The sequence below is a fragment of the Manis javanica genome, chromosome 14 (assembly GCF_040802235.1).
Source record: "Manis javanica isolate MJ-LG chromosome 14, MJ_LKY, whole genome shotgun sequence".
In the NCBI taxonomy this organism is placed as follows: Eukaryota; Metazoa; Chordata; class Mammalia; order Pholidota; family Manidae; genus Manis; species Manis javanica.
The window spans coordinates 60877155-60889421 of NC_133169.1; the positions used below are offsets into that span (position 1 = coordinate 60877155).

A 12267-nucleotide genomic window follows, 5' to 3' on the forward strand; every position below is an offset into this window, starting at 1 on the left:
TCAAGAAACAAAGAGTAGCAGCCAATTAACTGAGTCCCACAGCTCCTTTTCTCAAGTTCTCACAGCAAACATGTTTTGGGATTCAGAATTTTAGAGCACTTTTGACAAGTGACACCATGTATTTTTTAACACACCTAGAGAAGGTAGGGATGGCACACAAGAAAGCCTAGACAGTCCACACCATAATCTCTTACTATTTCTGCAGTGCAACCTACACATCCATGAAATAAAGACACAACAGTTCACAGTAGGTTTTGTGTAAAAAATCAATTTGTGCCAAATGTACAAGAAAAACTTATTTTCAAAGAGCTTTGGATGTTAGAGGTGTTGATAAGGAATTACAGTCTTAAAGAGCAGTACCCATTACCTCATTACTAATTTGTGTGTGTAAAATGTTACCATTAACCTCTCCATCGTGTGCTGATTTTACTGTACAATTTTGGTGAACTTGAAATAGTTCTAAAAGTCTTCCATAGGGTCACACACTAACATGCCCTCCAAACTCAATCCATTTTTAAATTTCTGTAACACAAGTTCTCTTACTAGGGCAGTTTAGAAATCTAATCCTTGACACGTACAGAAGAACTGCCAAATCCAATTTTGCCACCATGTAAAAAATGTTCACTGAATGCAATTTAACATATTAAACTCCTCATAAAATGGCTTAGTCTCATGTCCTCACAAGAAAATTGCTGCAACTAGTAAGGGTGCTCCTGACTAGGGAGCAGCATCCTATGAGGCACAAAAAGGACACTGACTTGTCATAAACGACAAGCTACACTAGCCATAAAACCCTATTATCAGTGCATTTGTATGTACACACTTACTGACCATATACAACACAGACTGAAAGTGTACTTTAACTGAAGAAAAAAAAATTCCCGCAGAGGGAAATACAGATATAGTTCCTCATCAACAATGATATAAAAGAGTAAAGTGGTAGAAAGGCAGTCATACTAAATAAACATCAAGGCTCCTACTGTCCTTATGTTCTATGAAAAATACAACTCAATGATACTATAGATAAGATAAATATAATCTAAAACTAAAACACTTTTGACTAGCAACAATTCTGCCTCCTTATAATAACTTTAAATATGTAGTTGTTTTTACCACCTAGATTTCTTAAGATTTCTAGGAGCATCTGAATTGATGCCTTGGTTTATTCTTGATATATTTCCCTTCAACAAATTTTCCAAACTTCACAAATCCCCTAATTTTGGAATTGTACTTATCAAAAAACTGCTAATGTGCACTGAATATAGTAGACTCTCTAAGGGTTCTGGGTATGAAACTATGAAAAGAAGTCATTTCATTAACCTGGTCCTCTTGCAAATATTTTCTATTTATTTCTTGTCTCATTCTCACATCCCCATCCTCAATTAAAAAGTCAACTTGAAAGAAGAGAGGAAAATATGTGGATAAAGAGGAAGAATCAGTCATCTTTCAACCCTGAAAGCACCCTGGAATCACCCGTGGAAATACAAAAATATAGCAATGACCCGGCCCCAGATTCAGACATAAATTAGCATGGGTAAAATCCCTATGTCTGTCATTTTTTTTAAGCTGCCCAGAAAATGGTAATGTGAAGTCAGGGCTGAGAACCACTGGTATAAGCAGCCTTCTCCACAAACCCTTTTCTCTTATTTTTAGTAAATGGTAGCACTCACTGCCCTCTGGCAAAGACTGCAAGGACTATCTTTAAAGTTGTTCATTTTTCTTCCCTCATTTACTGTCACAGAAAACAATTTACTAATTTTCACTTGAAAGATTTTAAGCAAGAGCATATAGTGAAATTTATGTTACCTTTTTGGATATTCTCATTCTCAATGTCCAGGATTTTATTTCTCAATCACTCTTCAAAAAACAACCTTCATCAGCAACGTATTTAGATAAAGAGCAAAGCATACAATAAACACACAACACACATTACAGTTTTCAACTTTCAACAGATTATCAGAGAATACTCAAAAGAATCAATTTAAAGGCCTGATTACATTTTGATATTTTAATTAACTATAAATATTTTCAGAATCTCTCATATATAAATATTAGCCACAATATGCCCTGATACTCATGACAGAAAAAGAACTCAGTAAATAATCTACCATTTTTTAAATGAAAACTGACATTATAAAATTCTACATCTTTCAGATTTACACTTTCCTTTGTTCTTTTTTTTTCTCCTTTGGGGTACATATTGTTTTCAGATCCCTGGAAGAAAAGGAGAAAATAAAGTTCTACAAAAATATGCATCTACAAATACCAGTTTATTTTAAATGTCACTAACAACTGATACCTACCTGTTTTGCCGCCAAAACAATTTCTAGGCTATTTTTACATACCAAATTAGGATTTTATTAAAAGGCCTTTGCACACCATAAGACTAGTGGAATACCAGGAATTTTCTCTTCTCTCCCTATTACAGTAACTACTATATTTGCCTCTCATTTCAAAGTATTCATTGTTAGAATATAAAGTAAGTATTTTACAGAAATAGAAAATAAACATAACACAGACAGGGTGTAAGGGAAAAAAATATTTTCACTTCCCTTTTTACTAAAGGAAACTCTGACTATAACTTGGACTCGAATATATGGTACTCCAAGACACTGCCAAGTATACTACCTGAAGTCAAAAGCAAACAAGTTTAGAAAAATAGGTAACACAATAATTACAAAATATCCAGAAGTTCACTGCTTTTATAAAATAAACTTGTATCATATGGCAAATTTCAATTTAAAAATTTTAGGTAAATATTTTTAGCAAGTCCAATTTTAAAAAATACAAGGACAATTAATTACTAAGTATCAGTACATTTGAAGCCACTTTATTCAAGGTAAAATACAATGAAAGCAGAATGCTAAAATATCTCCTTTTTCCTTACATCTGTACAATGCTTTAAAGTTCAAAGTGCATTTATATATATTATTTATTTTCATTCTCAAAATGAAAAAAAAAAGCCCTATGCTAAAATCTGAGATGGTAGAAAACATCCCACCCCAGAATTCTACTTTCTGCTCCCAAAAAATTTTTTTACTTTTTTTTCTGAGGGTAAAAATAATTAATGCATAATCACAGCTGAAAATGCAAACAATACAGCAAAGTGTAAAAAAGTATAAAATTAAAATCATCCTAAATCTCACTCTCCCATTGGAGATGGATTCCTTGTAAAAATTATGAGAATTACAACACAACAACTGTTTATTTGCTCTGGGTTTCTCTGTGTGTCTATCTATGTGTACACACAAATACAGCTGAACCTTGAACAACACAAGTTTGAAATATGCAGATCCACTTATACATGGATCTTTTTCAATAACTAGTTTTTAGAGATTTGTAGAAATTTGAAAAAATATTTTCTTTAGCTGGCTTTATTATTGTAAGAATACAATATATAATATATATAACATACAAAGTATGTGCTAGCCAACTGTTTATGTTATCAGTGAGGTTTCCTGGCAACAATAGGCTTATTAGTACTTAAGTCTGGGGGGAGTCAAAAGTTATACCCAGGTTTTCAACTGTGCATGAGGCTAGCGCCTCTAAAGGGGTCAACCATATATTCTCATATACTGAAGACACAGAAATCTTCAAGATAACACTTCCCTGAACATAAAATTATATAAACTACCCCAAGTATTCATTCTGCTTCTGCATTTTCATTTAAGCAGCCCAGGTTTGAGTTTACTTATCATATATGTATATTGCTTGCTTCACTTTAAAAACAACCAAAACCTTCTGGCTAGAATATTCCAAAGCCTGAGAACACAGGTATCTATAGCAAAGGCAGGTGACTGACATTTTTCAGAAGTAGCCCATCCATGGTCCTGAGCAAAACTGCAAAGTAGATGACATTTTTTCATGGCCTCCACCTCTCGGTTAGAAAGGACACCACAGCAGCAAAGAGGATATGAGAGGTCTACCAACCAGATGTGTGACTTGAGCATTTCACTCAACCTTCCTATGATTCATTTCAATTTTAAAATTTTGTAATTCTTCCCTTCCTCCCCATTCCACCACCATTTATTTGCTTTCAAGATATGTAAAAACCATCCTTTCTTCCTGTATCACTGGATTCCCTGATTCAAAATAAACTCTTCCCTGGACTGACAAACTCCCACTTCGTCAGTGCACTTACTCCCCTCTACATATGAAAAATAAAAAAGTCTGATGAGATCAAAGATGTGTGCAAATTTTGATGAGGAGGGAGAGCAGCAACTCAGAAAAAAAATTTACGTAAGTTTACAGGTACAACTTTTTGAAGTTAAAAAGCCTTATGGGATCCATGGAAAAAATATACAATCTTACAACTTAAAGAACTGACTTTATTGACTTCAAGTCAGTAAATAAGAAAACTTGCAGTGTTTTTTGCTCCTAAAATATTCATACCTGTGCACATTTAAGACAGTAACATAGAAGCAGCTTTCTAATCTTTCCTTACATCTGTACAATGCTTTAAAGTTCAAAGTGCATTTATATACATTATTTATTTTCATTCTCAAAACAAGTAGATGCAGTGGTCACTACTGATTGCCTCTCTAACATCCATTTCCCCCATATTTTTCCTTGCCTCAATTTTCTTAAATATCCTCCCTCTACCACGTGGCTCAGGGAAATGACCCCAGCCCCAATGGCAGGAGATATTATCCTGATTAATAGAAACCAACCATGAGGATACTAGTCCCCTTGTCATAACTGGTTAGGAAGTGTACATGAACTAATTCTGGTCTATAAAACTTAAAGGGAAAACTATGCTAGTAGACTTGTGCAAAAGATTTTCTGGGCAATGCACATCTAAATGTGATCTTGCTACCAGACTGAGAATGAACCCAACATAGACAGGAAAGCAGAGCCAAGAAAATCAGAGGCAGAACAAAACTCTGAAGAACTAGCCCTATACCTCCATACTTCAGTGTTCCACTCTAGCAGCTACTGCATTTCAGGCTTTGTAATGTGGCAATACCAAGGTAAATAGTATATCCCATCTATCTCCCCTTCCCCAACCTGGACCTCCTCCTCCTATACCTAAAAGTTCTCCTTCATACTTGGGCTGAGCCAGCCTACATAGGAGAGAAGCTACTGGAAGCTATTAGACCAGCATGCTGTGCATGAAGCTCAAGAGCTCCTGGTACACATCAAGGGTATGGCATTTCCTCTTCCAAGGGACAATTTCCTCCACCAATTCACTCCAGCAGATCCTACTCAGGTTGAGGAGATAGTAGAATTTTAAAAAGACTCCTCGCCACCCCTGATGCTGTATAAAAGCTGAAAGGTAGAATAAGAAACCTGATGAGGGACCGTACCAGGAAATATGTGAAAACTCATAGACTGGTCACATGACTAGATTATTAAACAATTCTCCCTAAGGTATTATGCCTCTAAATTCAGGAATACCAGAACTTACTTCTTTTTTAATAGAGAATGCTGCTAAATGAATCTCTAAGAGATGGTATAAAATAGGTGACATTTTACAAACAGATACCCTCTTCCATATGTTAACTAACAACTAATAAGTTAGTTAAAAAATGGAATCATAAAAAAAGCTACATACCTTAAGAATTTCCTTGCAACTAAAATATAAAAATTTACGTTCATGAGGCAATCTTTTAATGCAAGGCCAAGGCCTTTTCTTCAAGTATGGGTCAGTGAATGGTAGTTCTATTTAATCTCCCTTGTAAAAACCACACCCATAGTACATCACCTGTGATTTCCAGTTTCTGTTTCTTAAACATAGAAAGACATCTCACAAACACTGAAAAGCAATCTTACTGCATAATCTTTCTAGATTTTTATTTTTTTCCTAACCATTTAAAGATATTTCACTCACACCTATTTCAAAAGTAATTGATTTTAGCTCCTCACCTGTTTTCAAAATAGCCACTGGTTCTCATATAAACACCTTTTTGCCTTCATAGTTCCTGAATGCTTCATTAAACTATGTAATTAAAACATCAAGTACAACTGCCATTAACAATTTGTTGAGTACAAACACAAATGATTCTTGGCAACTATGCAATAACTGGTGGGAATAAAAGTTCAAGAACAAACTACAGAGTAGTCTATTCCATTCAGCATGGCATGAACACCAAGTAGTAAATGAATGAGAAGTATCACTTTTGGGTGGATTCAGCAAAGGTGAGTTAAGAGATTCTCCAGCAATAGGCTATTCCAGAGAGTCTTTGTTTATACTACCCACCAATCAACACTCTAACAACTCATATATAGCACCAGCTTGTGGATGTAAGAGATTTATACAGTGCCTACCATGTGCCAAGTATCACCTACTGGCACTTTATATGAATTTTCTACAACTTGACAAAGAGAATATTGGTGGAATAAGTCTCTTCCACCCTCCATTTTGTTTTTTGGATTTTTTTGCAAATGTAGCTATCAGCTAAAGAAAATGGTTCAAAACCAAATCAGCTAAGTAAATATAATAAATTTTAATACAGCTAAATGTCTGACAACACTTGAAAGAAGAAAGCATTAGAAATTTGTATTTAAAAAATAATATCTTGCATGAGATTTTACTACCAAATTCCAGTGAAAGCTATAAAAATGTAGACATGATTTAGCCATACATGGACATAACTACAGATTTTCATTAAATTAAAACTATGTGATACATCATTAGTAAAGAAAATGACCAAAATGTGTCTTACCTACCAAATATTCAAACACTTCAAGTTGATAGTTAAGAATTCTTTCTCCTAACTAAGATGATGGGCAGGAATGGGAGGACAGAATAGAATCAAACATTTAAGAACAAATAAACATAGTTTAAGAACAAATCACTATGTACTTTCCTTAGGTCCCATAGTAAGAGGAAGCCCAAGTATTTAAACTTTTTACATCTCAGCTTTGAGAAGGGCACTGGAAAAAACATGGCTAACAGCAGCATCCACTATATCTCTAAAACTTATATGTACCCACATCTCTCTCTCTCATTTCATATTTTTTGAATACTTCAGAGGCTTTACAAAGTCACTTCACATTAATGGATAATTCACACTTGATCACTACACTTTAAGTATCCCAACTATGGTTCTGTCCTGCAGATAAACAAAAGTGGTAGTCTGAGGTAGCTTAAGCTGCTAGAAGTATACCGTCTGCCCCTACAGAATCTCTGCAATTAGAGAACTACAGATACCTCAAAAATTTCCAGTTCCAAAAAAATTACATCCTGAAGAACCAACACCCAGACACATACTAACACCACCAATCGGTATCACTATGTGCCAAATGCTTAACAAAAGACAAAGAAGAAGAAGATGGAAGATCAGAGAGAAACAGATCTCATTGATTGTTTAAGACTGAAGTTAAAAAATTTTTTATTTAAATATGCCCTATACTACTTCCAAGATACCTCTTACACAGGTTCCTTAAACTCTAGAAGACTGTTTCCTACTGTCAAAAGCAAGGGTTACACCACCTAATTCAGAGTTGTCTTAACTCTACTATTTACGGTCCCCTCTACAAAGGAGGCTTTTGGTAAATTAAGACAAGTATGGTTGTTACTTGGTGATTCAAGATAACATAACTTCAGTTATAATATGTCCTTTTTAAATGCCATAGGGGAAATAGTAAAGACCACCAAAAAAAATCTCCCCTGTAACATGATTCTACATGAACTTAAGCAGTGGTGCTGTGAAGGTGATATTTTTCTAAGCACTCGTCTGATAACAATTAAGTTTGAGATAAAATCATTTTAAGGTCATCTGATATTTAGGGCTACTAAAACTTCATATTTTTTTATCTAGAACTGTGAAAACTTCTCATTTTATCATCCCACTGCTATAGTTAATTCTCTTTGTACATAGATCCCTTACACTTCACTTTTTCCACAGCAAATCTAGCCTTCAAATGTCTTAACGGAAGTGTGAGTACCCAGCGACCTGTATTTTGTTTTGTTATTTACTAGTTCAGTATTTCCTGTATTTAGTTTGATATACCCTTTGGTAAGCCCTTTAAAACTAAAAACCACTTGTTTCATTTTGCAAAAAACCTGAATCAATAAACTAGACTCTTCCTGAGTCACATTTTTATAGTCTGGATTTATTTCATATAAAACCAACTACCAGATTACCAGACACACCCATATTCAAATGCAAGTAAAGAAATATGACAAAGCCATGTATGAAATGCTCTAGATTACATACTTTTCTGCTTTCCTCCATTAGCATGAATGATAACAAGTTGACTATTCTGTTATAATTTGTTTCCATAAACTTATTATCCTTATTTGCTACATACTCCCTGTCAGCATAAAACCTATACATGTGAACCTTCATACCTCAAACTGACTCCTTTTTAAACCCATGACTTTCCAGACTTCCATGGCCTGATCTCTGCCTACTTTCACAGCTTCCTCTTCCACAAAGACCTCCTGGCACTGCAGCCTTGTGTCCAGCTTAATAGGCCCCATGATACCCAACCAATAGGCCAATATGTTCCCCTTACCTAGAAAACTACCCCTGAAACACAGCCCCCGTTTAGCCCATTAAAATATTTTAAGGCCCAAATGGTGTTACCAGCTCCAAAATCATTCAGAATTCTCCAGTCAAAAATTAGTAACACACACATACCGTGCTTTCATGCACCTCTAATGAAGCCCACAGGAGTCTTGTGTTGCAGTTACCTCTGTGCACGTCTACTTCTCTCTTGAAAGCAGCTACTGGGTCACATTCACCTTCATACTCAACCCACTCTTCAACCTCACCACATAGGAAAGGACCCTTACACATAGCAAATGTCTGGGTTGAACTAAACTATTCCTTGATTTTAATCCCAGTCCCTTATTTCAAGGAATAAATGACTTTCATATATTAAAGAGTTTAACAGTTAATGCTTGCAAATCTAATGGTGCAAATATCAATAATTACATAATGCATTTAGTTGACGGTGGCAGAAGAGGTCAATGAGCACAATAAATCATCAGAAAAAAGAGCCATTTTCCAAATTCCCCCCAAAAAAGGCTTATACATATTAACACTAAAATTAACCTTCCTGTCCTCCATTCTAGTTAAGAATTATACTTGATGCAAATCCAGAAATGCAATACTCCCTGAAAGCAAGTGTCTACATGCTGTGCTAAGAATCTATACCAAAGCCATGCAATGTATTTGATATCTTTTTTCCAACCCCCATAAATGTAATTTTCACCTTTTGCACAACTATAAAAGCTAATGCATACAACATAGGAGGATAATTTATCTTAGCTCAGAATATGGCTGGAGCAAACTTTGGAACAGTTATAAGCACATCTCTCCAACCCCACCACCACGTCAGAAAGCTATTTAGAATGTCACAAACCAGATCTGATTTTTGGTGAAAAATGTTTTCTTACACTGGCCCCACATTTTTCTAATTCTAAATCATTCTTTTTATGATTTTGTGATATTTTTCACCCACAACTTATTTACTTGTAGGGAAAGCAAATATTCTTAAAAATAAATTCAGGACTTTAAAATTAGCTATTTTTAATTTTTAAAAAGTATTCCAATGTAGATACAGTTCAACATCTTTTACCATCTGTGGACAAATATCATTCATATCACAAGATGTAACTGCAAGAGTAAAAGAAATAAATATTGACTTATTTTCTTAACTTATTCAAAATCAGTAGGCTTTTAGTTTTCCAATTGAAGTCGACGTTCTAAAACAAAAGGTTAAAAGGGGGTCACTTAGTGACCAGCCTTGGTACTCATTACAACATAGTTTAAACTAATTCACACAGTGTAGCAACAGTAGCCATCTCCCACACAGACTCTCTTCCTCCCACCCATTAACTTTTCCTCCTTCCCCGGGAGAACTGCAAAGACCATAACACAGGCCTAACTGTCCCCCACCCCACCTGCACACACTCATCTCCGTCACCAACCGCAGAAAAGAAATGTGAGGGCTGTAGACCGAGAACCGTCGCTTCAGTTTGTCACTTCCCCTGCATGTGGGATAAACAAACGAACGCCGTAACAGTAACAATCAGAGTCATTTTGTCATCCCCGACTAACGCCTTGGTTAAGTTTTGAGCTAAGTGAAAAGCTCTATCAAATAGATAAATCCCTGTGCCCCACTCCCCAGTGACCACAAACACCCCAAAGGGAAGCTGACCCCCGAAATGAATGCCAGCCCCTGACACTCCTTCCCGCAGACTGATGCCTTCCTCCCTGCTGCCCGAGCCGCACTCCGGTGGTGACGGTCTGGACACCATCGGGAGCACTGGGGACTGCACTTCCGACCTCAGAACCGCTCCCGAGAGAAGCCCCCGCCTCTCCCCCGCTCGCCCACCTCCCTCCGGTCCCCACTAGCGCCGCACCGCTCGGGGAACTTCGGCAGCCGGCCCGGCCCGCCGCCCGCGGCACCCTCCAGCCCACCGAGCCCTCCGCGCCCTCCCGCCCGCGCACCGCCCGGGTCCTCGCCACCCCTTCTCCCAGGCCCCGCCGGAGGCGCCGCCCCCGCCGCGCCCACCCCACCCAGCCCGGGACCCCAGCCCACCCAGCCCCACCCGGGAGGCGGGCAGCCGCGGCTGCCACCGGGCCGAGGCCGCCAGCCGGGCGCCGACGCAGAGGGGGCTTTACCTCAGAGGCGCGGCCACGAGCAGCGGGGTCGCTCCCGGGCGCGGGCGGCGCCCCCGGTCCGTCAGTCAGCGGCGGCGGGGGCAGCGGCCGCCGCACATCACACCCGCGGGCGGCCGGAGGTGGAAAGCGAGCCGCGCAGGGAGGGAGCGAGCGAGGTAGGGGGGAAGGAACGAGCGAGGGAGGTAACGCAGCTCGGCGCGGACTCGGTCGCAGCACTCCAGCCGGTGTCTCCTACCGCCGCCTCTGGCCAGAGAGTCGCCGCCCGGGCAGCTGCTGTCGCCACCGATGCAGACGGGAATGAATGCACAGCGGCGCCTCGCTTATCCGGAGGTCAAACATCCTTCTGCCTCGGGCATCCGGATCGGCGCCGGACCCGGAAGTGAACACACGGAAAAAAATCAAAAAGGAAAGCGTCTCTCCAGCGGCGGCGGCCCCAAGCTGCCCGCATCAGCGAAAAGAGCCGAGTAGAGCCGAAGATCACACCGGCTGGCTCGGATTGGTCGGCTCGCCTACCGGAAGAAAGGTAGCACGTTCATTGGCTGGCAGGACCTATAAAGGCCAAACCACACCCTTTTCCCCACCTCCGCGCGAGCGGTGCGTGAGGAAGAACGTGGAGTGATTGTGGCTACGGAAACGCTTCTGTGGGCGAGGCTGTGGGAGGAGAGGCTAGGCGAGGTCTGCGGAGAGACCTGGAAGAAAACGCTCCCATGGTTTAGGAGGGCTGCTAAAAATTTCGAGGCCTGAGTGAGCAAAGAGCCTCAGGGCGCCTTTGTGCCACATCTGGGTGTCGAGGCGTCCCCGAGTGTTCGGAGCCCGCCCCTCCAGGTGCCATAGAAATTTAGGGCCCGGCCTAAAGGAGTGACATCCCAGGGTGGACATTTTACCCCACGTTTTTGTAACCCCATCTCTGTATCAGGGACCCAGTTGCTTGCAAATACGAATTGTGGCTCACGTTTGCATCCCATCTGCTTGTCCCTGCAGAACTACATCTGTGAGCTCAGGTAATCCTCTGAACTGTAAGAACGTGGTAGTTTGTTATCTCACATTTTCAAAAAATGAACCTACTGGAGTTCCGAGAAGCCAGACAGTTGGTTAAGTGGGATGAAGGCCTCTTTGGAAGTCGATCCATCATGAGGGCATTGTAGAGGACTGAAACTAATCTTTAAAATACTGTATTCTTAATACTACCCTGTCTCAGATCCTTTCAAAAGTCAGGCATTATGGTGTGTGTGAAGAAAAAAGCGTAACCTGGTGCTGTTTAAAGGTTCGCTTATCAAACATTTTTTATGTTTTAGTAAATTTATTGCATCAAGAAATTTGAGTCTCCTCTCTAAAACACACACACGAAAACCTTAAAAGGCTCAAGTGAAACAAATACACTCTAAAATAATTGAGGGTTATTTTCATTCTGCCTCCCTACCTTGTCAGACTGATGATAGGGTTAATGGGTAACTTTTACCGGGGCAGTTAGCATGGAAAGATGCTGTTTCTGTTTTTGTAGTCCAACGGTGCCTTTTTTTACTTACACTTTTTCACGAACTGGAAGTTAAAGAAGTGACTGGTATCGCCAGTCTTGGAAGAGTAGTAATAAGAATAACAGTGCTTCTGTATTTACCACACCACCATCATTCCGTTAGAAAGACCCAAAGCAAATTAAGATTTAATATATGCTTGCTCTGACTTGGGT

The 12267-nt window shown here is 39.3% G+C and overlaps 1 protein-coding gene across 12 annotated transcripts in view; it reads right to left on the minus strand.

Moving 5' to 3' along the window:
* CSNK1G3 (casein kinase 1 gamma 3) overlaps positions 1 to 11906 on the minus strand; it is a 109725-nt gene extending 97819 nt beyond the window's left edge. For 3 of the 12 annotated variants that reach the window (XM_073221971.1, XM_037005230.2, XM_037005224.2), the window contains exon 1: positions 10581 to 11903. The gene's annotated coding sequence lies outside the window, so the exon portion shown is untranslated. Of the gene's footprint in view, positions 1 to 1806; positions 1872 to 10580 lie in introns of those variants that run through there. The other 9 variants (XM_037005231.2, XM_037005229.2, XM_037005227.2 and 6 more) reach the window with 9 other exon arrangements.
* Between the last annotated feature and the right edge of the window lie 361 nt (positions 11907 to 12267).